At 45.9% G+C, this 26,758-nt stretch overlaps 2 protein-coding genes and 1 pseudogene across 5 annotated transcripts in view; 2 read left to right on the top strand and 1 right to left on the bottom strand.

Moving 5' to 3' along the window:
- Window positions 1-26,758, bottom strand: part of LOC308293400 (NACHT, LRR and PYD domains-containing protein 3-like) — a 323,097-nt gene that overhangs the window by 104,454 nt on the left and 191,885 nt on the right. The window lies entirely within an intron of this gene.
- Window positions 1-26,758, top strand: part of LOC308293406 (alpha-aminoadipic semialdehyde synthase, mitochondrial-like) — a gene marked incomplete at both ends in the record, with an annotated part of 205,770 nt that overhangs the window by 92,762 nt on the left and 86,250 nt on the right. The gene's annotated exons all lie outside the window — the stretch shown is intronic.
- LOC308292284 (ankyrin repeat and IBR domain-containing protein 1-like) lies at window positions 2,076-24,781 on the top strand (annotated as a pseudogene). The gene is made up of 17 exons: window positions 2,076-2,208; window positions 2,841-3,064; window positions 4,642-4,730; window positions 6,957-7,217; window positions 7,572-7,660; window positions 10,232-10,362; window positions 11,709-11,843; window positions 12,171-12,257; window positions 14,737-14,803; window positions 14,941-15,086; window positions 16,375-16,553; window positions 18,303-18,354; window positions 19,209-19,265; window positions 19,979-20,084; window positions 22,807-22,939; window positions 23,468-24,552; window positions 24,720-24,781. The product of its transcript is annotated as an ankyrin repeat and IBR domain-containing protein 1-like (transcript).

Genomic DNA, 26,758 nt, shown 5'->3' on the forward strand with positions numbered 1-26,758 from the left:
GCACACGCACGAAGCTTCCGAGGCTCTTCAAAATAAAGCGTGAGTGAACGGCGGCAGCAGCATCACCTTAGAATAGAACCCACTCCTTGCACATACTGTAGGTGCCATCCTATAACTACTAGGAGCAGTGAGCAGCAATTCTACATGGCTCGGGGGTGCTCAGGGTTAAGAGTCTTGCTCAGGGACACATTGACACATTGCTGGCCTGGAATCGTACCAGGGACATCCAGGAGCTCTGGCTGCCCAGGCGGCCTCACTGACCACTCTATTGCTGCTTTGGCCGCCACTTATTGTTGATATACAGTATATACTTATCCAATAACAGTACAGTACGTAAGCCAGTGTTTTTCAAACTTTTTGTGTCCATAGTTTTGTACACATTGCAATGATAATGTGTGTAACCACAAAAAATGTCCGTCGACCACCCTTTTTCACTGAGGAATACTAAATAAGAACTAAGCTATCATACTGGTGGGACAACACAGTCACACGGGTCATCTCTCTACTTAATGGTTGCGTCTCAAGTTGCTAAACTCACTGCTAAACAATGAGCTGCGTGTGGCGCGGCTCAGGAAGTCCTGGCCTGGATATCCTCTGGCTGCAACGGAAGCCCACAACCCCTTGTTGCCTTCCAGACAGACTGACTAAATAGTAAACACTGTCCCTTGTTGCCTGGCTTCCAGACTGACTAAATGGTAAACATTGTCCCTTGTTGCCTGGCTTCCAGACTGACTAAATGGTAAACACTGTCCCTTGTTGCCTGGCTTCCAGACTGACTACCAGTAAATGGTAAACATTGTCCCTGACTGTCGATGGTTTCTGAGATTGCGCTGGCATTGTTCCATTCCTTCTGTGTAGGGATGGGACGATATGAAAATGTCATATCACGATTATTGTGACAAAAGAAATCTCGATATTATCGCGATAATCAAAATCTATTATCCTGGGGCCAAAAAATAAAAAATCTACAAGCTCACAAAGCGTTGTGAGCTTGTAGATCGACTATTTTTTGGCAAAGACATTTGATAGAGAGTGAAAAAAAGACTCTATCAAGTACTTATATTAGAAGTACCTTTTACCAATTAGATAGATACCTTTATTATAGAGGGTTTATTATAGAGGGTTTAAGTGGTACGGGATATGCAGCTCGGCAAATAAAAGGTGATTTGATCCCAGTGGATCAATGGACGATATCACGATAAATGAAATCTCCATCATACGATTATAGTGAGTGTTTTTTATCACGATAAACGATAATATTGCGTATCGTCCCATCCCTACTTATGTTGCACTGCGCCTTGGCCCACCTATACCGCCTTCTCTCAATCAGTGGTGTAAAGTAGCTAAATACATTTACGCAAGTACTGTATCTAATATTACAATAAATGCGACAAATCTCTGCGTGCTTGCGTCCGTGCGTGCGTGCGTGCGTGTATGTATGTAATCCGCGTATCTCGAGAACTGTTTGTTCCACCGGCTTCGGCTTCGGCATGCGCATTCCCCGCGGCGGCGCGGAGTGCAGTGCCCGGCCTTGTCCCAACCCAATACGCGGTTTTCCAGAACGGCTGCGAAACGTTCGGAATCTCCGTATGCGGAGGTGATTGTTGACATCAGGCTGTTCCGGCACAAGCGCTGACTCATTGTGACATCACTTCATAAAAGGCTCTGACATTACTGGTGTATTGCCAATTCTCAGTATACTTTTACTTCTACTCCACTACACCTCAGAGGCAAATATTGCACTTTTACTTCCGCTACAGTTTTTTTTATAACATTTGTTACTGGTTACTTGTAAATAAGAACAATGATTATTATTAGAAAACATACGTTGACCACTTCAGCCCTATATACAGTACTGTTCATTTCCTCCATTTGAAAATAGCAGATCTACAAGATCATTTGAAGACTTTTTCCACCACTGCTCGCAATAATGTTTTCCTTCTCTCTCTCTCTCTCTCTCTCTCTCTCTCTCTCTCTCTCTATCTCTCTCTCTCTCTCTCTCTCTCTCTCTCTCTCTGTGTCTCTATGTCTCTCTCTCTCTCTCTCTCTCTCTCTCTCTCTCTCTCTGTGTCTCTATGTCTCTCTCTCAGCCATACGAGGGTCTAAAGCTCCAGGACCTTCGCAGGCTGAAGGACATGCTGATCGTGGAGACAGCAGACATGCTGCAAGCCCCCCTGTTCACCGCAGAGGCCCTGCTGCGAGCGCACGGTATGTGTGTGTGTGTTTGTTTGTGTGTGTGTGTGTGTGCGTGCGCTGGTGCTCACAACGCGTCGTTGCTTGATGCGTTGTCACTGTCAGCTTATAGATCAGTTATTTTTCAGCATTAGGCTTATGGCTAAACATGGCAAAAAAAAGTTACAAATGGCATTCATAAAATCACCATCCTAAAATGTTGATTTAGGGCCACGTTGGCACAGTCAGTAGCAATGTCTCCTCACAGCTAGAAGGACCTGAGTTCGGATTCCCCGCTGGGGGACGCTGTGGGCGCTGGGGGCGTGTTCTCTCCTCCGCGTTATCAGAGGAGAGAACCCTAGGTGGGGTTGGCGATAGGGCCTTTCTGTGTGGAGTTTGCATGTTCTCCCTGTGTCTCCTAGGGTAGATACCCTCGCAAAAACATGCAGTAATCCTGGTCTCTATACTGCCTCCCCCTGGCCAGCCGGGGCGCCTGATGGAGGGGAAAGGAACTGGTTGGAATAACGTGTTCCTGAATAAAAAGATTATAAAAGTAAACTAAAATGTTGATTTAGTAATACAACAATGTGTGTGTGTGTGTGTGTGTGTGCGTGTGCGTGCGTGTGTGTGTGTGTGTGTGCGCGTGCACGTGTGTGTGCGTGTGTCAGACTGGGACAGGGAGAAGCTCCTGGAAGCGTGGATGTCGGATGCGGAGGGCTGCTGCCAGCGCAGCGGCGTGACCATGCCCACCCCCCCGCCCAGCGGGTACAACGCCTGGGACACCCTGCCCTCGCCCCGGACCCCCCGCACCCCCCGCTCCCCCCTCACCCTCACCCTCACCTCACCCACCGACAGCTGTCTCACCCCACCCGACGAGGAGGGCCTGGCCACGGTGAGACCCCACCTTCCAGCTTCGTCATTTACGCCACTCAGTGCTGATTGTAGCTCTGCTATTTTTTTAAAATCTCAAAAATCTTTTTTTTTTTTTACCTGATTCTATAGATGCCTTCTAAATCCTTCTTCTAAATCAGTGGTTCTCAAACCTTTTCATGTCAAGGACATGTATTTGGCCACGGACCCTCATTTAAAAAATATGTTGTTCCAGAGACCCCCCAGAAGCAAATATTTGAGTTACAAAAAAAGATGTATAAAGATTTGCAAAAAAGTCCACAATTTTCAATTGCAGATATACAAGCTTGCAGCGCAGCACTCGGGTCTTAATGCGCTAACCCAGTGGTTTTCATACTGTATCAAGGTCCAACCACTGCTATGGGAGAGATGCATACCGTACCACATTCTCTAATTGTGTAGGCTTCTTGTAACTTAAGTAATGCAGATATTAGACAATACTTTTTGCTCTTCAGAGTGTAAAATGAAACCAAATGGACTCATTTCACACACTCAAGGGTTAAAGATCTACAGTATAAGGGTCCATTTGGTTACCATCATTTATCAATCGACCCCACAACCCTACACAAATCCAGCATGTTCATTCACTGCGACATTTTTTTTACGCTTTTTCTCCTTTGTAGAGCTCTATTTCCGTTCATGCCTTACCCCTTATCCCTAAACTTCTTTGCCTTACGATTTTGAAAAACATTTTAAAATACTTCAAATAACAGATCTGCAAGCTCACAATGTGTCGATGTAGATCAGCTAGTTAAACTATTTAATTATTTTTTTTTTTTTTAAATAGTAAAAAAAAAAGACAAAAAAGTTTAGGGATAAGGGGTAAGGCATGGACGTAAATATAGCTAATAGTGTTTTTATATGTGTTGATGCCATGGTATTTTTGTGTTTATGTATAGGCCATGTTGATGAATTGAATACGTAGGACCACTAGAGAAACAAGTCCCCAGGACTTTTCCTTATAGTCTAAATGACTGGCTGTGCCTCGTGCTGTTTTACATTTCTGTCTAATAAATAATTCAATCAATCAATCAATCAATCAATCAATCAATCAATCAATCAATCATTCAACTTCAAATCAACCACATCAAACGTAGTGTCCCTGCTTTAGGCTTTTCATTAGAGGTGGACGTTTTCAAAATATTATTCCACATTATTTTTAAGTAGCACTTCTACAAGCTCACAGTGCGTTGCATAGCAATTTGTGAGGTTGATTGGCATTGATCAAACCGATTGACTTTCAAGTCATGATATCTTATTTTGGAATCATAACAGACCTTGGGTACAGATGTCCATTGTCAGTACTCATATTTGGAAGCCTGGGCCATGTACATACATTTACCACACAAGTGGCCTAACAATCACTGGCATGTCAAAGAGCAAGGCCAAACAACTCGCTAAATATTTCTCTGTTTCAGCAGTCATGGGAAGCTTGTCTGTGTGGAGGAGAAGGTGCTATGTGTATATGAACTATCAACCCTGTTACATTTGTTATCCCTGTAAACTAATTGTAATTTGTGAATCCAAATAAATAATTAAAATGTGTGTGTCCTCCTGCAGTGTGGGATCTGTCTGTGTTCCATCTCAGTGTTTGAGGACCCAGTAGACATGTCCTGTGGACACGAGTTCTGCAGAGCCTGCTGGGAGGGGTAAGAGAGAGAGAGTGTGTACTGAACATGCATACTTACAGTAAGGCCTGTCCATACTGTCTCCGACCACCAGACTTTTTGTCAGAAAGTTCGGACTTTACGACGTGCAGCTTTCCTTCGACATTAACGAAGGGGGAGCCCGGATTCGAACTGGGAACCCTTTGGGAACCCTTCGTGCTCTAATAACGGTTTCTCTACCCCTGAGCTATGCCGACCCACAAGACACTTGCAAAATGGCCTCTGACATCATAGATGTCTGACCACATGAGACTGACACAATATGTACAGACATCAGTCATCAATCACCCTATTTGGGAAAATATGGCCACAGCCAAAGCACCAGCGCTCACCCAGCAGTCTACTGTCACCCAGGGGAATGTGTGCACGTGCCCATGTGCACGCCCCCATGTGCACCCATTCTCACCCTTAAGGTGACTAGTTTAGCTTGTATCCTATAGCTTAAAGGGATATTACACTTTCAAACAAACTTTTAGGTCTAATCAGGCTTGTATGAACACCCTGAACAGTTTTTAATTTGCTTCATTCAGTATTTAGATATTTGATGTAAATGTTACCAGCTCCAACACGCCCAGGCCCTCTCCACATACACACCCATTGTAACTTCAAACTCCATTTTAACCATGATAGATTCATCAAAAACACACATTATTTTTTCTGGTGACTCATAATACCCTCCTAATACGTGAGCAGACCGTGTTTTTTCAATAACTTTTTTCATTTATTTTCAATAAAATATTATTGTATTTAATGTTTTCCATTTTCCCAAAGAATTATTAAAAATAAAAGAAAAAGGTTATTGAAAAAACACGGTCTGCTCACGTATTAAGAGGGTATTATGAGTCACCAGAAAAAATAATGTGTGTTTTTAATGAATCTATCATGGTTAAAATGGAGTTTGAAGTTACAATGGGTGTGTATGTGGAGAGGGCCTGGGCGTGTTGGAGCTGGTAACATTTACATCAAATATCTAAATACTGAATGAAGCAAATTAAAAACTGTTCAGGGTGTTCATACAAGCCTGATTAGACCTAAAAGTTTGTTTGAAAGTGTAATATCCCTTTAAATGTACTGTACAGATCATTACGTTGATGCTATATAGTTCAGACTGATGCTAGGTTATGGGTTTACCTGGGATTCTAGTTCACTGAGACACTATCACTGTGTCTCTGCCATTTGATGCATGTGTTCACTTACTGTAAAGTCACTCTGGATTAGGGCGTCTGCTAAATGCCTACATTGTAAAGTGTGTGTGTGTGTGTGTGTGTGTGTGTGTGTGTGTGTGTGTGTGTGTGTGTGTGTGTGTGTGTGTGTGTGTGTGTGTGTGTGTGTGTGTGTGTGTGTGTGTGTGTGTGTGTGTTTGTGTGCGTGTGCGTGTGCGTGCAATATACGGTAATCAGTCCAAGAAAGTGCATAAGTGCAGAGTGCAAAGTTATTATACTTATTAAACATTCACTTAGCATTTAAAAGTCTGAATACTTGAGGAAGCCTGCTCGTGCTTGCTTTCAAGATCTATGATATAACATGATGTAGTGATACAGTTTTATAAGTTTAGTTTTTATAATAATATAAATGGCAGTCAACTCTCAGAAAGGTTGGGAACCCCTGAAATACAGGAAAGATGTTCTCCTACGTACGGATTCATTTCGGTATCCTCCATGGCACCACCTCCAAAGTCAACTCAATAAACATTGAATATGCCCACAACTCAGCTGCTCATCGGTACCGGTTCCAGAGACCATGTTACACCAGTCCTCCATGACCCAGACTGGCTCTTATTCAAACAAAGAATCCACTTCAAAACACTACTAAACACCTAAAGTACAACAAAGCACTGGACAACAGTGCAGTACATTCATAGTAGCTCATCATTGGTATTTGTCCAGCTCCTCCATGCTTCTGATCAACACCACTTTTGTATCTTCAGGGGTACCGTTTAACTTGATGATAATCTTGCAGTTTGCTGTAAGATTAGTGTTCTGAATTTCTTTCTGCTTCTTGAGTTGGCAAGCTTTTCTGGCCATATCTGCATTCTTTTTGGATAGGTGTTCATTAATAAACACATCAGTTCCCTTTAACATTTCTCCCTGCTTCAGCAGAGCTGCCTTGAATTTTCAGTTGGCAAACCTCATTATTACGGCCGGCGGGCCGGCGTTATCACCGTCCTTTCTCCTGGGCAGAGGTTGGCAAGCCTCAATGTCATTACAGTCCAGTTCGATGCCCTGCTTGGCCTGTAGGAACTCTGCCACCTGTAGCTCCGTGGAGTTAACATCCATCTCACTGGGCTCTCTTTTTTGTGCATTTCCAGGCGTTTGTGGAGAACAACCCGGCCATCCGCTGGTGTCCGGCGGTGCGCTGTGAGCGGGCCGTCAGGCTGAGCCGGCCGGGACCAGGAGACAACGACCCTCACACCTTCCCTCTGCTGCCCTCCCCTGCTGTGGACTGTGGCAAAGGACACCTGTTCTGCTGGTAATGAAATACACTGCACTACACTACTACCACTATACTCCCCTGCTGTGGACTGTGGCAAAGGACACCTGTTCTGCTGGTAATGACACTACAGTATTACTACACTACACTACCCTGCTGTGGATTGTTATATCTAGATAAATAAATAAAAAATCTAATCAGCATCTAGGCTAAGCCTAGCTGGTGAAAAACATTTTAGATCAGTTAGAACCCAGTTTTAGACTGAGGTCTAATGTCCTACTATGGCTCACTGGGGGTCTCTCCCTCTTTTTCTCTTTCTCTCTCTGTCTCTCTCTCTCTCTCTCTCTCTCTCTCTCTCTCTCTCTCTCTCTCTCTCTCTCTCTGTCTCTCCAGGGAGTGCCTAGGCGAGGCTCATGAGCCGTGCGACTGCCAAACATGGAGGAACTGGCTGCAGAAAGTCACCGAGATGAAGCCTGAGGAACGTAAGTGCTGTTGTTCACTGCTCACTGTCAGACACCACACTGACAACCATGCTCACATATAGAGTCCTAGTTGTTGTTCACTGTTCACTAGGGGTGTAACGATACATGGTTGACGATACGATACATGGACGATATTTGGACGATATTGGTTCATTCATGGGGATATGATGCGATTCGATTCATTGATTTAAAATCGATTCAGTAACTATTTAGCAAATCTGTGTAAAAAACATGTAAAAAATCTATTATTATGGAAGTAAACGCTGTGATTCTCTAGCAAATACATGGATATTATATTTCAACACATATGGACAAACATGAACACAGAGATTACACACATTTATCGATAGAGAGTAGCTATATGGAATGGAAAGGTAATTAGACCCCTCTTGTTAATTTTCCCTCTTAAAATCGGCAAATACAAGGCACAAATACTTAGTTTCCATACAATCAATTATTTGCATTGCAAAACGATCCGATACCGATTACCGCATTTCAAAACGATACGATACAAAGCCAAAACGGTACGATATTTTGCAAATGATATAGTAGATCATTGCAAATTAAAATCGATTTTTCGATTCAGTTACTATATCGTTAACCCCTACTCAGTGATGTTACTAGGTTTTCAATGTAATGGGTCCCGGGACCCACAGGTGGTCATTCAAATGGGTCCCAGAAAAATGTTATGAGTCCTCAATATAAAGTTTACACGCGCAAAATGGCGTCGGACGTCGGTGCAATCAAAACATTGACGTTTCTATCGCCTGTTTAAGACTTTCTACGTGGATTTTATTTGTGTTAACGTAGGGTAAAGTAGGATGCTTTCACCCATGAACAATGGTGGTGTCTGTGGACATTTGTTTTTCTTTTACCGCAACGCGGTAAATTATTTTAACATGGACTCCAATGGAGGCGCATCCCCGGGACCCCAGGACCATGACATGAATGAGTCCCTGGGTGACTTGAATGAGTTCTTGATGCGGGATGCGCACGTAATGACATCACTGCCCCTACTGTTCACTGTCAGACGCCACATGGTCCTAGTAACCTTCTTGTTGTGCTGCTAACATGTTTCAGCACAGAGGCTTCCTTCCTCAGAGCATCATGAAAACATGACGCTGTCAGACTGTTGTTGTTATGTCTTGTATGAAGTCACCTCCAGGTAGGGGAGAAGGTAGTGGTACATGCACTACATGAGACTACAACACATGCACAAGTAGTAGTAAAAACTATTCATTAAACAAAGGTGATCATTGCATGCAGTGTTGATTGATTCATCAACTAAAACCATGACGGAAAATGTCTATCGACTACCTTTTTTACACTGCCGTAACCAAAATGAAAACAAAATAATAACTAAGCTATTGATTGTTTGATTGAAGAATTTATTAGAAGTTTACATAGGAAAAGCTACAACTAAAAGTATACACTCAGGAAAGCACATGGCTTATTTCCTTTGATCCTCTAATGACTATGATGCTATCCATCCTATGATGACTAAAAAGGGAGGGACAATAGGGAGAAGAGATCCAGTAGAACTAAAAGACAAGTCATTTATTTTACGCTTGGTTCTACAAGCTCACAGTGATTTTCAGCATACAACCAAGTGTAAAAACAGCCATTACGACGCCATCAAGGCCCGCCGAAAATACATTTTTGACAACTAAATCAACTGTAGATTTAGTCAACACTAGACTAAACCCCCCCCCCCCCCCCCCCCCCCCAAAAAAAAAGGGAAAATATGACTAAAACAAATGGAATTTCATTCAAAAGACTATGACTAAAACTAAATCTAAATCTGCAGTCTAAATGAACACTTGTTGCTTCATCACAGTGTATCACAGCCAGGTCTATAATGCAACAAGTCTCCAGCATGGTATTTCATGGTTTGTTACTCCCTCTAGTGGCATTATCTTGTATAGGTTTTGCTTCAACATAATGTTTTGCCAGCATATTGAACATTTCCTGCAGTTTTGTGTCGTTTCATATGCCTTTCCACTGGGACAAGTGGGCTTATAATATACCATTGGTGGAATTGCAGTTGATAAGGTTTATGTTAAATTACATTTAGATTTTTATTTAATTACCTGTAAGAGATGTGAGCCTGGAAACCAGATGAATCTGCCATTGCAGATTTGGTCTGGCACCGCTCAGTTGTGATTGGATTTCATTCCCTATGATGTTGTGAGGGACCAATCAGGGCCCAGTATGCAAATATAGGGTGGCTTTATCTCCACTCCTTTGCACACTGCTGCGTTTCTTCGGCGAATATTTCGTATTTATTTCCGTTTTTTATTTCCGTTTCGCATTTATTTTTTCTGATCTTCGTAACTGTCAGCACTGGGTCCCTTGCTCTCTCTCTCTCCCCTCTCTCTCCATGGCCTGAAAAATGTTTTTTGCAGATTTTGGATTTCCAAAATGCAAAACAAAAAGACGCAGCAGTGTGCAACCAGCTTAATATCCATGCAGTGATAATGATGTTTGTGCATGCGTGTGTGTGCGCATGCGTGTGTCTGTGTGTGTGTCTGTGCGCGTGTGCGTGTGTGTGTGTGTGCGTGCGTGCCACAGTGGCGGGTGTGGGTGAGGCGTACGAGGATGCTGCCAACTGTCTGTGGCTGCTGACCAACTCCAAACCCTGTGCCAACTGCAAGTCACCCATCCAGAAGAATGAGGGCTGCAACCACATGCAGTGTGCCAAGGTACACGCACGCACACACACACACACACACACACACACACACACACACACACATGCACACATGCACACATGCACACACTCGCACGTGTTTGCATTTTGTGGGGATGTAATTAACACAATCTCCGCCAGGAATTAATTAAAACCTCCATCAGGGTTTTTCAGTGTTTTACCTGATTTCCGAGGTTCCCTGAACGCACCATCGTCCAAATGTAATCAGATGACGTCTGGGAACGAACAGCGATTTGTCTTTTATTTCACCTGGTAAAGAAAAATGAAAAATTATAACCGCAGCCATCCGTACTTTTGTTAAGGTCCATAGAGAAGGGCTAGTTTTAAACAAGAACGCCATCTGGAGATAGATTCCAATGGTGCTCATCATTTCCTGATTCCGTTTTCTCCTGATGCATCATGGGAAACTGAAGGCCTGTCCATACTTTGACCGAAACCGCCGTTTTCGGTCAAAAGGTCCTTTTCAACTATAAAATGTAATTCCTCGAAAGTTCTGGAATGCTTTTTCTCCGAACAATAGTTCTGAAATTTGCACAACGAGATGTTGTCACTCGCCGAAATCATTGGAAAGTACATTGGAAAGCCTGGTGACGCGAGGCTACTGTACATTTTAGCTTTTGTTTTTGCTTTGCGACCCGCGAAAACTACTATACTGTGTGTCGTGCATGCTCAATGAGCGGCGCGACACGACGCAGAAGGACGAGAAGGTCGTCAAAACGACTGGCATTCTGACATTCTGAATGTCTGCCAGTCGTTTTGACGACATTCATTATTTCAAAATGTTTCTCCTCGTCCATGCCCCTCTCATCCCCTGAACGAGAGTCTGACACCGACGGCTAGATGTGCTCGCCTCCTCCTCAGCCGCACAAAGCAGGGCAAAATCCTCCTCCTCCTCTCTGCCTCCGCTAACATTTCCTCCTCGTCTTCCTCCTCCTCCATAACCTCCACAATACGTGACACCGCTTCCAACGTGCCAACCCTCCGAACAGGAGCGAAGTATGAACATCCGACGCTTTTTTTTTCGGAAAAGATAAAAAATAAAAAAGTTTATTTTTCAACCGAAAAGTTCGGTTCGGTCGAAGTATGGAGAGGCCTTGAGTCCCTGGCCTGCTCAACTCCGGGGCAGGGGAGACGGCGGTTTAATATAAAACAATGAAAATACCAATTTAGACATTTTGGCATATATAGGGGCTATTTACTGTAGAGCAATTATAGTACAGTGCCTCAAGTTTTCTCTCTACCTTCCTTTCTTAATGTCTCTCTCTCTCTCTCTCTCTCTCTCTCTCTCTCTCTCTCTCTCTCTCTCTCTCTCTCTATGTCTCTATGTCTCTCTATCAGTATAAGTATGACTTCTGTTGGATCTGCCTGGAGGAGTGGAAGAAGCACAGTTCGTCTACAGGAGGATATTACCGCTGTACTCGTTATGAGGTCATCCAACACCTGGAGGAGCAGAGCAAGGACATGACCGTAGAGGTACGCACACACACACATACACACACACACACACACACACACACACACACACACACACACACACACACACACACACACACACACACACACACACACACACACACACACACGCAAATAGTCTAATCACAATTATTTTGTCATTATCATTTTCCAAAATAGTGGAAATAGCAGATCTATGAGCTCACATCAATGTTCTTTTTAAGGTATAAAGTTGTCAAATGTGTCAGTAATTTCTTTGTATATTTAGGTTATGTGTCAAATCTGCCATGTGCAACTTCTGTTGGTAGATTCCTCCGTTCAGTTTGTTTGTGTGTTTGTTTGTTTCAGGCTGAAAAGAAGCACAAGAGTTTCCAGGAGCTTGACCGCTTCATGCACTATTACAGCCGCTTCAAGAACCACGAGCACAGTTACAAGGTAACACACATTTTAACCATTCATTCACGTCCACACTAGGGGTGACCCCGAATAGTCGACTAATCGATCGAAACGGCACCTAGTCGAATGGCAATATCTTAGTCGAATGGGGGGGAAAAAAACTTTTTTATTTTTTTATTTTTTTTTTGGGGGGGGGGGGGGGGCTGTTGGGGTGCTTAATGTCCGATGATTTAACATATACTTTGGTTTCTCGCAATAAAACATGCATAGCCTACTGGCTGCTTTCAACTGGTCTGTTTTGTAAAATCCAATCGCTGTCTCTCTGTCAGGCTCAGCGCAGGTTGCGCAGCGTCTCGTGGATAGATGCACGTATGGATGTTACACAGATATTGGTGTCGGGCAGAGCCTATAGAAATGTGTGACCGGTGACCGCATCGCCTATACAGTAGTTGCATGGCTGTTACACACAGACATCGGAGTCTGGGGCTTTAGCTTCTAAGTGAATAAACTTTACACCTGCTATAGGCCTACATATTTTAGTATTTTGTTATTTAATTCGCCTTATATTATTTAGTTACTTTATTTATTTTAGAGATATTATTTTGTTGTTGTTATTGCTGTATTACTATTCTTATAAGGCCATGATAATAAACCTTGGCTTAAAGGTCCTACACCATGCATTTAAATATAATTTATATAACACTGTTTGTGTCCCAAAAACGTTTTTGAAAAGGTTTGAGGCTAAATTACCACTCCTGAATACAGAGCCCCTGTCATTTCTGCCTGGCTTTCACATCATTTTCAGCTGCAGTACCACCTTGTCCTGAGTGGGAGGACTGCGCTATTGAGCCAGTTTTGGCCCCACACTCCTCCCCACCTCCTGCTCAGCAGGCCTGCCCACCCCTCCCCAACCCTCTCCCAGCTCCTCCTGCCTCCTTATCAGGCCTGCCCACCCCCCCCAACCCTCTCCCAGCTCCTCCTGCCTCCTTCTCAGGCCTTGTGACATCACAAATCTGACATTTCACAATCAGGACCGTTCTGAGACATGCTAACATAGATCTGCCCATAAACTGAGAAAGACACAATGGTCAGAAATAGGACTTTGTGAGGATAGAAGTTGCTGGTGGGACACCAAGAAAATACATAAAAATTGGAAAAATGAAAATTCATGGTGTAGTCCCTTTAAATAATGAGTGAGTTATCTATTAAAACAAAAGTCAAGAAGACATGCTATTTAAATGAGTGTTTCACCTCTGTTGTTTATACGCCATTGTAAAAGAAAGGGGTAAAAAAAAAACGAGAAAAAAAGAAAAACGAAAAAATAAATAAATAAAAAACGGGCCATTCGACTAATATTCTACTATCAACACAATGACTAAAATCATAGTCGACTATACAAATCCTTAGTCGGGGACAGCCCTAGTCCACACCAAAGGAAATCGCATAGAAGGACATCAATAGTTCAGGTGCAGCAAAATTGCATCCACAAAATCAAGGCATACGTCCTCAGTCGTGATACAATGCACACGGGACATATCACCCTTCAAGGCAGTCTGCCAGACATAGCAGACCAGCTGTCACTTTGAGTGGCAGCTGGGGCAAAAGCAGTCCCCACAACCACATTTACTATTCTGTCCCTATCGGTACACAACTTGAACGGCACAGAGTCGGCTCAAGTGAGGTTGGCCTGTGGCTCAAGTTCGCTTGAGGCGGCGCGCCTCCGTCGTGGTCTAATAAATATAATGTATCACTGCAGTGCGGGTGGCGGAAAATAGTGGCACAAGCTAATGATTAGTGAGGCAAGCCACTGAGGCCGGTGCAGAGATGGGGCATTCGGTCTGTATTAGAATATGGCAACGCCCAACTCCTGTAAAATGAAAGAAACCCCGCATTGGAGTTCCCAGTCCACTCCCGCGTTGGCAGCCGCTGTCAAAGCACTCTCCGTAGCGTAGCAGATCCCAAGAGCCCCAAATCCACCCACTGTTGTTCTGCCAGCGGACAGACACACTGCCAGAAGGCCGGCTCCAACGCCTCTCTTCCTGTTAGCTGCTCGTGTGAGCTGTATTAGACCTGTCACAATTCAGGCAGACAACTCTTGGATTAATTAGAATATATTTTGATTGAGCATTTACTGAGCATGATATACAGTTTGAAGATATAGTTTGGCGTCAGAACTCTGTCTCTATTCATTCCCTCTAAGCATAAACGTTTTAGATAAGTTATATACCAAATAGAATTACAGGGAATGAATTAAGACCCCCAAAGGGGATCTAGAAACAGCGGGGGATGTGGTGGGTAAAATGTCATAATCGTGACAGCCCTAGTCGGTATAGTCTACTCCATTGGTGAGCAGCGCCCTCTTGTATGCCAGCTTGCCATGCAAATGAAGCACACAGTCCACAGAGGCTGCAAACGAATCTTAAATCTGGACCTACTACATTACCGTTGGTACAGTAGTTACAACAGAGCAGTGAATGAATCATGATGACTGTGTGGTTCTCTCTCTCTCTCTCTGCAGCTGGAGCAGAAGCTGCTGAAAACGGCCAAGGAGAAGATGGAGCAGCTGAGCAGAGCGTTCATCTGCCGTACGTCCTGTCTTACTGCTCTCTATGTCCTGTCTCTCTCTGTGTCTTACTGCTCTCTGGAGACACTTCTCTTGGATGTCACTCTGGACAAAGAGCGTCCGCTAAACGCCTGCAATGTGATTCATGTGTTTTACCAGGAGAGGGCACCCCTCCGGACACGCGCTTCATCGAGGACGGTGTGTGTGAGCTGCTGAAGACGCGGCGCGTGCTGAAGTGCTCCTACCCGTACGGCTTCTTCCTGCAGCAGGGAAGCACGCAGAAGGAGATCTTTGAGCTCATGCAGGTACATGAAGGAGATCTTTGAGCTCATGCAGGTACGCTACATGAAGGAGATCTTTGAGCTCATGCAGGTACGGTACGCTACAGCAGGGTTCCCCAATAGGCGGCCCGCGGGCCATTTGCGGCCCGCGGGGGTTACTGTCTGGCCCCCAACAAACCTAGTAATAATGGTTGTATAAGAGCAGCAACAACACTAGTATATTGTCGTTGTCGGGTGGAATCCTCGTATCTCCAAATGTGTACGTTCTTTCGCAAAGGCGTTCATACAAGGCTGTCGCACAAACGTAGTGAAAACAGCAGATCTACAAGCACACAACGCCTCGCGGTTCGAGTCGTTGTGTGCTTGTAGATCGGCTGTTTTCACTAGTTTAAATCATTTTTAAAATGATAAATGCAAAACGAACGGTTTTGGACATATACCTACAAGATTTTCTTCCGACAACGACGATATCTTAACTGTCGCTGGAGTAGCGGGAAGCCGGGAACGCCACAGTCGCCCCCTGCAATGTTGTGGTAACAGTACATGCACACCCATCTATAAGAGCAGCAACAACACTAGTATATTGTCGTTGTCGGGTGGAAACCTTGTATCTCCAAATGTGTATGTTCTTTCGCAAAGGCTTTCATACAAGGCTGTCGCTCAAAAGTAGTGAAAACAGCAGATCTACAAGCACACAATGCCCCGGTGTGAGGCGTTGTGTGCTTGTAGATCGTCTGTTTTCACTAGTTTAAATCATTCTTAAAATGATGAATGCAAAAGGAACGGTTTTGGACATAGGCCTACGAGATTTTCTTCCGACAACGACGATATCTTAACTGTCGCTGGAGTAGCGGGAAGCCGGTAACGCCACAGTCGCCCCCTGCAATGTTGTGGCCCTCGGCTTGGTACCCTAGACATAATTCGGCCCTTGGGGAAAACTAATTGGGGAACCCTGCGCTACAGTAACAGTACATGCACACACACCCATCTGTCTTGAGTTATACTTGTACATATTAGTATAGAAGTGCAGTGATTCTCAAACTGCTAGAGGCCAGCTTTCTTCTATAAAACATGTGACTTCCAAAGGGAATGAATTGGACGCTGTTTACCCCCCCGCCTCCCCCAAGGGCACGCTAGAGGCTTGTGCTTCCAATTTCTGTCGGAGGCCTAGGAGTTCTTGACATTAAAAGGTTTGAGCACCACTGATCATAGAGACACACGTTTTTCAGAAAACTGTCAGGATTTCTAGGGATAGAACACACCCGTCATACAGGTCTTAATGGCTTTAACCCCTTGTTGTGTCCTGGTCCAGACGGACCTGGAGATGGTGGTGGAGGACCTGGCCCAGAAGGTCAACCGTCCGTACCTGCGGACGCCGCGCCACAAGATCATCAGCGCCGCCCGCCTGGTGCAGCAGAAGAGACAGGAGTTCCTGGCCTCAGTGGCCCGCGGTGTGGCCCCCAACGACTCCCCTGAGGCCCCCCGCAGGAAGTATGTACTCATTTCACTCACACTACATATATACCTGCGGTGTGGCCACCAACGACTCCCCCGAGGCCCCCCGCAGGAAGTATGTACTCATTACACTCACATTACATACACTACATACTGTACATACCCACGGTGTGGCCCCCAACAACTCCCCTGAGGCCCCCTGCAGGAAGTACGCTAACACCACACCATAGACTGTATAAAAGATATGGACAAAGTGAAGCCATTGGTTTCTATGCAGCGCAAATGACACATTTTGGGTCCTTGGCATGGGTGTTGCCATCATAGATTGTAAAGGCACCAGAGGATGCTATTGGCTGCCAACGGTCACGTGCAACCGCAAGGACACATGGGAGAATGTGGTCGGAGCCTCCCGAAATACAGCACACGAAGAAGAACACAGCCGGCTGGTATTAGTTTAGTTGGCCACGCCCCCCGCAACTTTATCATCAATTTTAACATAAATGGGACCTTATTTTCACAAAACGCACATCATCGTGATTGAAAGGCAATTTTTAACTAGCGATAGGAACCATAAAGTATGTATGAAAGTGTTAATTAAGGTTAGAAAACAAAAGTGGAAAATGAATGGGATCCAATGGAGAACAATTCTTTTTGCGATCGGCCAGGGGGGAAAACAGCGCAACTAGCGGCCAATCATAGGAAGTTTTAGTTCCTTATTGGGCTCATTTTAAATCTGCGGAACTATGCCCCTGCACCACACACACACACTACATATATACCCGCGGTGTGGCCCCCAACGACTCCCCTGAGGCCCCCCGCAGGAAGTACGCACACAAAACAAACCACACACACACACACACACACACACACACACACACACACACACACACACACACACACACACACACACACACACACACAGGGAAGGAGCTTGTTAATTTGTATTGACACCTTAAAAGCACCTTATCGACCCTGCTTATTGAGCCAGGCTTTTATCGAGCCCACTATTTAGCGTTTTCTAATATTTTATGGAAACATGTGAGACAACAAATTCTGAACAGAACTGGTATCACTTATTATTGTCCAGTTGTTGTGAGTTTGTGGCTGACCACCATCTATGAAGATGAAAATTAACAAAAGTAAAAGATATTTTTCCTATCATTAAAAAAAACATTCATTAATGTGCAATAGGTGTTAAATGGCTTTATTTTAGGAATAGTACTGTAATAATTTCTTGATCGCTGCTTGTCTTGATTGTTTAAACCAAAAAAAAGTTATATGTTCCCAACTCAATTACAGGAAATGGTGGGACATCTGGGCACTAAGAGCATGTGGGCAATCCTAATTTACGTAGGTGCCCACTTGTACAGTTGTTCAAGTGACCACATGTCCCTATAGTGCCCAGATGTCAGTCGATCTATAAGATCACAACGCCTTGTGTCGTCACAACATTTTTGTGAGCTTGTACATCTGCTATTTTGGCTGAATGCTTGACTGGATGATTTTCAGCTGCACAGCAGCTGTATTTATCACAGTAAAGGCAACCTTGTGTCATAATAGCTTTATTGTTTAGAATGAACTACTCAATCAATTGCAGAAAATCAGTTTGAGACATGGTATTCCTTCCCACTGAAACTCACACATCATATATGTTTAGTACCGGAGATGGTCGTGTTCAGGCGACTCCCAAAGGAGGACCGTGATAACGGTCAAATATATCCGCTGAACCACGTCTGTCTGTGTGTAGCTCTGTAAGAACATATTGTGGTTTCTGTTTGTCTATAGTTTCCCTGGAGGATCATGGGATTGGGAGTACCTGGGCTTCGCCTCTCCTGAGGTAAGACGCGTGCACACACACACACACGTGCACGCACGCACGCACGCACGCACGCACGCACGCACATGCATACACTAACAGCTACAGACTCTCCTCCCTTCATGCTAAGCTGGCCTACGCTGTTCCCTAAACGTCCAGCAGGTGTCGTGCATGAGTGACGTGCGTCACCCCCTGTCCCTGCTGACTGCATGTGGTTTAACCAGCAGCCTATGGCTCTGAAAGATTCAGACTAAACTCATAAAAGAATGTATTATTTGTATTATATATTATACTTGTTATTTATTATTCTTATATCATACAAGTTATGTATTCCATGCAACCACAATTCACGGTTGAAATTACACTCCTATTCATAGGAGTTCACGGTCCATTTATGCTGCTCGATTAATCCATTATTTTCTTATAATCGATTGAATGGAATAGTAAGACTAAGACTAAATATATTGACAATTTCATCAACAAATAAAAACTAGACTAAAATGTCAGGGAGGGACAAGTGGAGAAGAGATCCAGTAGAACTAAAAGACAAGTCATTTTATGTTTGGTTGCACTCGGGTGTTTCACTCTGAAAATAGCAGATCTGCAAGTGAGCTTGTAAATCTGCTATTTTCAGCATGCAACCAAGTGTAAAATCAGGCATTTCACAGCCATCAAGGACTGGCAAAATACATTGTTGTCGACAAAATCAACTGTAGTTCTACTAAAATCATGATATTTAGTTGACTGAAATTTTTATCAAAAGACTATGACTAAAACTAAATCTAAATTTCAAAATCAACACTGGTGCGATGAAGGGTCATTGAATAAAACATTATTAAGGTTTAATGAATTAGGCTCTGCTTATGTGTGTTAAGATGCTGGCACGACACTCAGTACTGGGGGACGGAGAGCAGAGAGACAGACACACACAGGTAACACACACACGCACACACACACACACACACACACACACACACACACACACACACACACACACACACACACACACACACACACACACACACATGAAATGCATCAAAAGTGTTTGGCCAGCTGAATAACATTACTGTAGAAACACTTAGAATCGCAGGTCTGGGGATGCAGTTATTACAGTATGAGAAATACAACAGTGCAAAATGTCACTTGATAAACCAATGTGTACAGTATAACATGGTAAATGGTGCATTTAGCGCCTTTATCCAAGGTGCTTTACATAGATTGTGCATCACATTCACACATTCATACACTGATGGCGGAGGAAACCATGCAAGGCACCAACCTGCTCACCGGGAGCAACTAGGGGTTCAGTCTTGCTCAAGGACTCTTCGACATTAACCCTCGTTCTCTAATGACGGTTTCTCTACCCCTGAGCTATGCCACCCCAGTATATTAATATTGTATATATCAGTGCAGCCCCGGCTGTGTGCATGCCGTGCTACGGACGTCTCTTGCTAGCTGTGCTAAGCTGACCCTGCACTGCAGCATGCGCCGCTTAAGAGGCAAAAACACCCACATTATGGAGAAGAGACTGAGGTCTTGTTTTCATGTTATGTTCACTGGTGGCTAACGCTATGTTGTTGTTATGCTTGCGTTGACTTTCTGTATGTTTTATGCTAGGAATACGCTGACTTCCTGTATGTTCTAGGAATACGCTGACTTCCAGTACCGCCGCAGACACCGGCAGCGTCGTCTTCACAGCGTCCGCAGCAACAGCAACACTCCAGAGACCAGCAGGAGAGCCGACAGCACAGGTACAGTACCCGAGCAGCAGTGAAATACATGGAATTATAGCATGTTATACAATGGGTAGTTCAGACGAAGCAATCTGATTGGTTGAAATAGCTATCTACCCGTGACGATAATGAGCACTATGGAACGGGTCTCATGAAACAAAGAAATCAGCTGTGCCCGGTCGGTTCGCAAACGCTCGCTTTTATTGTTTCCGTAGGTCGATGCCTTGTAAGTGGCTAGCAGTTTTCATGTGATGTTCAGGGACAGGGCTCGAAATTGCGACCATTTTGGTCGCAAATGCGCCTGAAATGTAATCTGTGCGACCTATAAATATATTTGGGAGCACCCGTGCGACTGTCAATAATTTCTGTGTGTGACAAAAACGGCACACCGAGTCAACAAATATCAGCGCTCTTTAACTCTTACTGCTACGGACGTTCCCGTTCGCCCCAATTCTGAACGCCGCTCATAGCCAATACGGCCGTTCGTTCTATTACCTTATTGATGTCCGTAAGCTGATGAGGGGTCGCGCCGCTGTGTACAGTAAAAACATCTCCCGTACCGCTGCTCTCAAAAATCCACTACACGTTAGCATCAATGGAGTAACAAATCACTTCCTTGTTATTTTCTCTGCATCTATTGCTCTGAAGCGATTCAGTGGTCTGAATGGATGGCAGCCGAGCGCGGCCAATTCACATTAATTCTTGCATGAGGCTGCCCTCTGCTGCCAGTATGGCCAAAGTACATATATGTAATAAGAAAAAAATACAAATAAAATGAATAGTTCTTTTTCTATAACGTCGCAAAGGTAAGCTGCTTTTTGCTGGCACCAGACCCAATAAATAAATTATAACATCTGACAGTAAAACATCCACTCATTCCCTCTGAGTGGCTGAGCTGCAGCCATTAGCTGTTGGTGTGGCTAACAGCATTAGCTTCTAGTCTAGAGACACAAACGGGAACGGAGCGCTGGTGATCGCTGCTGCGTTAGTGAACTCTTTCTGAAGTACATTATTTCAATAGACGCAGCGCCGCCGCTACTATGACGCGCATGACGCAGTGAGTGTCAGGCATCACGTTGCCAAAAGGCACCAAAAAATGAGAGAGAAAAGAAAAAAGAAGAGCCAAGCCGATCCATTGATCTGGGAGCGGGGCCGCAGCACAGTTGCGACGCACTCTGAGTCTGCACTCACTCACAGACAGACACTCACCCAGTGGAGATCAAACGGTCATAGACTGATCTGATCTGATACATTGCAAGTAAGAATCAAACAGCCACACAACAGCCAGTTGCGAGTCAGGCACCAAAAGGTCTTGTGGCGGCCCTGAATAGACGTTAATGATCCTCTCTGAGTCTGCCGACGAGTAGAGGAGAGGAGAGACACTCGCTGCTGACTGTGTTTGTACGAGTCGAGAGAATGGACAGCGGGGGCTGAGCTTGTGCTGTGTGTGTGTGTGTGTGTGTGTGTGTGTGTGTGTGTGTGTGTGTGTGTGTGTGTGTGTGTGTGTGTGTGTGTGTGTGTGTGTGTGTGTGTGTGTGTGTGTGTGTGTGTGTGTGTGTGTGTGTGTGTGTGTTGGAGCTAGGCAGAGATGGAGCACATGGCTCTGGTATGTTTATTTTGAAGCTGTTGTAAATAATCAGAATCAATGTGTACTGTAACCTAATTGTCTCAGAGAGATGGATAGATGGGGGACAGAAGAGTGGGCACCTTGATGTAAAATTGGCTATTTTCCCCAAAATGTTAAAATAATTAATCATATTTCTATAATTGCTACAAAACCAGAATCCAATACTTTTGGGCACAAGGGATAAAAGTACGTTCTATACTTAAGATCATTTTCCAAATATTTTATTGTTTTAACATTTTGGACAAAATATTCAGTTTTACATTGAGGTGCCCAGACTGCCCACTCGTCCTTAGCTTAGTGCCCACTCTTCTTGTGTCTGCACTATTATATATCCACAAGTTTCCAAAGTCCCAGCCGAGTGTGATCTACAAGCTCACAACAGTTGCATCTGCGACGTGAGCTTGTATGTCAGCTGTTCTCCAGATGTGTCCCACACATAAAAAAAACACTTTGTCGTCGTTAAAGTTGCTAAATTATATTTTATTAATTGGACCATCAACTTAAGAGGGAAATGACGTGGTTGTGATGAGTGCATCTCTCCATTCCGACATGTCTCCATTCCGACACTAACCCTATCTCTTACCCTAATCCTAACCTTAACCTCTATGGAAGTGTTGCCACTCCGAGAATAATAAGTCAATGTCGGAGTGGCGATATGTTGGAATGGAGAGCGCCCCCCGGTTGTTGTGATGATGATGTCATCATAATGTATGTCACTACTACTACTGGCCTCAAATATTTGCTTCTGGGGGCTCCCTGGAACAAGATAATAAGACAAGATAAAAACATTTATAGAATCGGGTCAAATTTATTCAAAGACTTGCACAAATGTTCACAATCTAAAAAAAAAGAAAAAATGCCGATATACACGAGTGCCACGCTGCAAGCTTGTATATCTGACATTTTTCAATAGCTAAAGCAGAAAATAATGGGTTAACGCGGTTAACACAGTTAAGGCTGAGCCTCATCGTGTTGTGTTATTGCTGTGTGATTGCAGAAGGTTCTATCATTGTGTTGTGTTATTGCTGTGTGATTGCAGAAGGTTCTATCATTGTGTTGTCTCTGTGTGATTGCAGAAGGTTCTATCATTGTGTTGTCTCTGTGTGATTGCAGACGGCCCAGAGAGGAGCGAGGGCCGGCGGCGAGCGGCGCTGTCCTCCCTGGACGAGGACGACCCCAACATCCTGCTGGCCATCCAGCTGTCTCTGCAGGAGTCCCGCCGGGACCGCCAGGCGGACGCAGACAGGTACGCAACCAGGGGAAGCTTATGCTGTATGACCTACAGTACTAGGGCCCATTGATTCACTCTGAAATAAGGAGCCGAGTTTATTCCGGTTCGGGAGGGCTCCCCGAACAGGCATTTTATCACGCAGCCACTTTTCTGTGGAATGCCCTCTTCCCTGAAATGTCTAAATTCCCTTGCAAGATTTGAGAACAAGGTTAATACCTTAATACTAACTGGTCTTAGTTATATCCTTACCCCGGATGGCATAATTTGCACTGATCTTTCTCCTTGGGTACTCTCGTCCAATATGTATATTAGTATATAATATACAGTATAGTAGGGGTATAGTATAGTATACGTTTATGTATATTAAGGATCAAATCTCTCTTTATGTTCATTGGTTGTTTGCATTGCATATTGTGTATTTGTTTTATGTCCAAAGTGGGCCACAATGGAATCAAGCTTCGTACACTTAGGCGATTTCAGGAATTGACGACATTGTTGCAATGTATTTAATATCTGTCAATAAAGTATTCTATCTATCTATAGAGACAGAGCCACGGACGGAAGGCCGGAGACAGAGAGAGCGGCGGACCTGGGCGACCCCTCCTCGCGCTCCCCCGCCGCGTCGGGGGCCAGGCGCCCCTCCCCCTCCTCCTTCCTGGAGCCCCCCCGCCCCCCGGCCAGGACAGACTCCTCCCCGCAGCCCCCCGTGCCTCCCCCTCCTCCCCCCGTCCCCTGCCACCGCCTCCCCCTGCCTCCCCCGCCTCCCCCCTGCCTCACCGCCGAGCTGCTGAAGCTGGGCAACAGCCTGATGAGGCTGGGCGACATCACCACCCCGTACCAGCTCGACGCCAACATGCCCGCGCCGTACCACCTCGATGCCAACATCACCCCCCCTTACCACTTGGACGCCAACATCGGTGCGCCGTACCACCTGGACTCGCGTGCCTTCGGCGGGCAGCGAGACGCGGAGGAATGTGGCCCACACCGTGCCTACGACCACGGCGTTCCCTGCGACGCGGAGCCGGGCTACGGCCCGGATCCCGTCCACCGGGCCTCCGCCGGCCGGAGCTCGGACCCCGGCTACGACGGCCCCGAGCGGAGTCACGGCCACTGCCGCGCCGACGCTCACTCCGTCAAAGCGGAACGTGCCGACTTCGGCGGCGACGCCTACACGCTCGCAAGCGCCCCCGAAATCCACCCAAATCCCAGCCTGGAGAATCCGCAAGAATCCGTGGGCCGCCCGGCGGCGACCGCCCGCGAACCCGACGGCTGCTCTGGCGCCACCGCCAAGCTGGAAGAAGAGGGAGCCGGCGGCTCCGGCTCGTACGCCCCGCGACACACGCCTCCTCCAGCTCCTCCTCGCGCCCCCGGGGTCTCCCCGCTCCACCTCACCCCTCGCCCCCCTCCCACCCAGCTGTGCCTCCCGTCCCGGGAGCGGGAGCTGGAGGGGGACGAGGAGGAGGAGGAGGAGGAGGTGCCGCTGTCTCCGGTCATCCCGCCGGGCGGAGCCTTCACGCCCAGCGACCCCCAGAGCCTGGAGCCTCTGGACCCCGAGGCCTCGGCACAGCTGCTGGACAACATCATGGCCTGGTTCAGCCAGAACATCACAGCCCAGAACAGCCCCCAGAGCCTGGCCCTCATCCCCCCCTCGTCCCACCAGAACAGCCCCCAGAGCCTGGCCCTCATCCCCCCCTCGTCCCACCAGAACAGCCCCCAGAGCCTGGCCCTCATCCCCCCCTCGTCCCACCAGAACAGCCCCCAGAGCCTGGCCCTCATCCCCCCCTCGTCCCATCAGAACAGCCCCCAAAGCCTGGCCCTCATCCCCCAGAGCAACCACCACCGGGAGTCCCCCGATGAGTGCTGGGACCAGGGGGGCCAGGGCTGCGACTCCTCCGCCGCCCCGGAGGGCGACGCTGACCCCGCCCAGCCCGCCCCGGAGGCTCCGCTGGCGCCCGGGCACGAGGTTCACGAGGAGGGGGAGGTGGAGGAGTGCTGCGCGGAGGCGGGCGGCGCGGTGGAGCTGGCGCTGGATGCAGCCGACTGGACTCACGCCGCCTCCACGCTCTCCTCCTCGCTCGCACACGGCCAGGGAGACGACGCCGACACACGGGACGACGCAAGGGACAGCGCATGGGACGACACACGGGACGAGCGGGGTGACGAGACACACCTCACACACCACCACCCTCAGCCGGACGAGGACCAATCGCCAGAGGAGGAGGAGTGGCTGGAGCAGGAGGAGTGGGTGGAGCAAGTACATTTGGTGTGATCGCCCAAAGTCCAGTGGTTCTCAACCTGTGGGGTCATCTGGGGGGTCCCCAGATGATTAACTTAATGTGCAACATTGTTTTCTCTCTCAACAGTAAACAAACCAACATAAAGTTTAGGTGTATAGAAGGAATCTGCCCATTTCTAAAGTGACAATTTAAGGACTTTTTAATACTTCTTAAATGACAAATTAAACATTGGCCAAATTGTCAAATATTAGAGGAAGAAATTGTGAAAATAGCAGATCTACATGAGCATGTAGATCTGCTGTGTTATACAAAATGTTGTGCCTCAACTCTTAGTGCTCGTAGACCTGAAAAGGTCGGCCTGAAAAGGTTGAGAACTACTGGCCAAGTCTACGGGATGGAGAGAGAGAGAGAGAGAGAGAGAGAGAGAGAGAGAGAGCGGGGATGGAGCGGAACGACGGAGAAGGAAATATTTGTGGGAAGACTGGGAGGTGGGAGAGAGAGAGAATGAGACAGAAATCAAAGAGTAAACTGTGGTTATTTGTATCATAGTGTACGTAAAGGGTCGCCTCGCGACCGCGAGGCGCTTCGTCCATTAAAGATGATGTCATGAGCGGCGTATTGAAAAGAAGAACAAAAAAAAGTGCTTTGACGAGAATTAAAAAACAACAACAAACTAAAAACAAAAACATAAGAGTTGTCAAAACTGAGAGTGCATCGTTAGAACACTACTGCTATCACACCTTATATTTATCACCTTTCATTTGATATTGATTGATTTGTACTTAGTGTTTTTTTTATATTTATTCACTGGCCTCCTGTGGTTTTGAGTATTCGACCACTGAGGTGGCAACACGTTGGTGCCGATCGCGTCCCAGATTTCCGGAACGCGCCTCTTTGCCACCTTTTGACCACGAGGGGGTCGTGGTCCACAAACTGACCCGGGCGCTTCTCCACCACGCCGACGCGGTCGTGGTGATGCGGTAATAAAAGGCTTCTGAAGTGGCCAAGATATGCGCACACCCTGGAGGTTGAGGGTGTTTGTGTTACAATCACGGCGGCTCCCTGTGTGTCATGGGTGTTTGACGCGCAGTGAGCCGGCCTACATAGTAAGGGGATATCTTCAGAAATAGTGTCATATCCTGGAATAAATTCCTTACCAAAAACTTTCTTCACCAATGTGTTTGTAAAGGTGTCTAGTATCAGATCTCAAAAAAAACATTCCTTGGGTTAAAGGCGGCTCCCACAAATCCCTGGTTTCACTAGTTTCATCACTAAACCATAGATTTGTCGGGCCGTTATTTTGGCAGAGGAATGTTTTTTGTGCAAAACAAATGCTTGCAATGGATTCAGAATCATGAAAAAACCCTAGTTTTGACCCCTCACATGCTACTTAAAGCATATTTATTTTGGTGTGTTTTATCCTGTATAGTTAAGTTAATGGGAGCCCAACTTTCAGCAGCAGTCAAGGATTCTCCTAGGGAAACTGAATTTCAGTCTTTGTGAGATATTGTTACTAGAGACCTTTACAAACACATTGGCGAAGAAGGTTTTTGGTAAGGAATTTATTCCAGGACTTTATAAGATATCCCCTTACTAT

The sequence above is a fragment of the Nannobrachium achirus genome, assembly GCF_963921795.1.
Source record: "Nannobrachium achirus genome assembly, chromosome: 10".
Classification (NCBI taxonomy): domain Eukaryota; kingdom Metazoa; phylum Chordata; class Actinopteri; order Myctophiformes; family Myctophidae; genus Nannobrachium; species Nannobrachium achirus.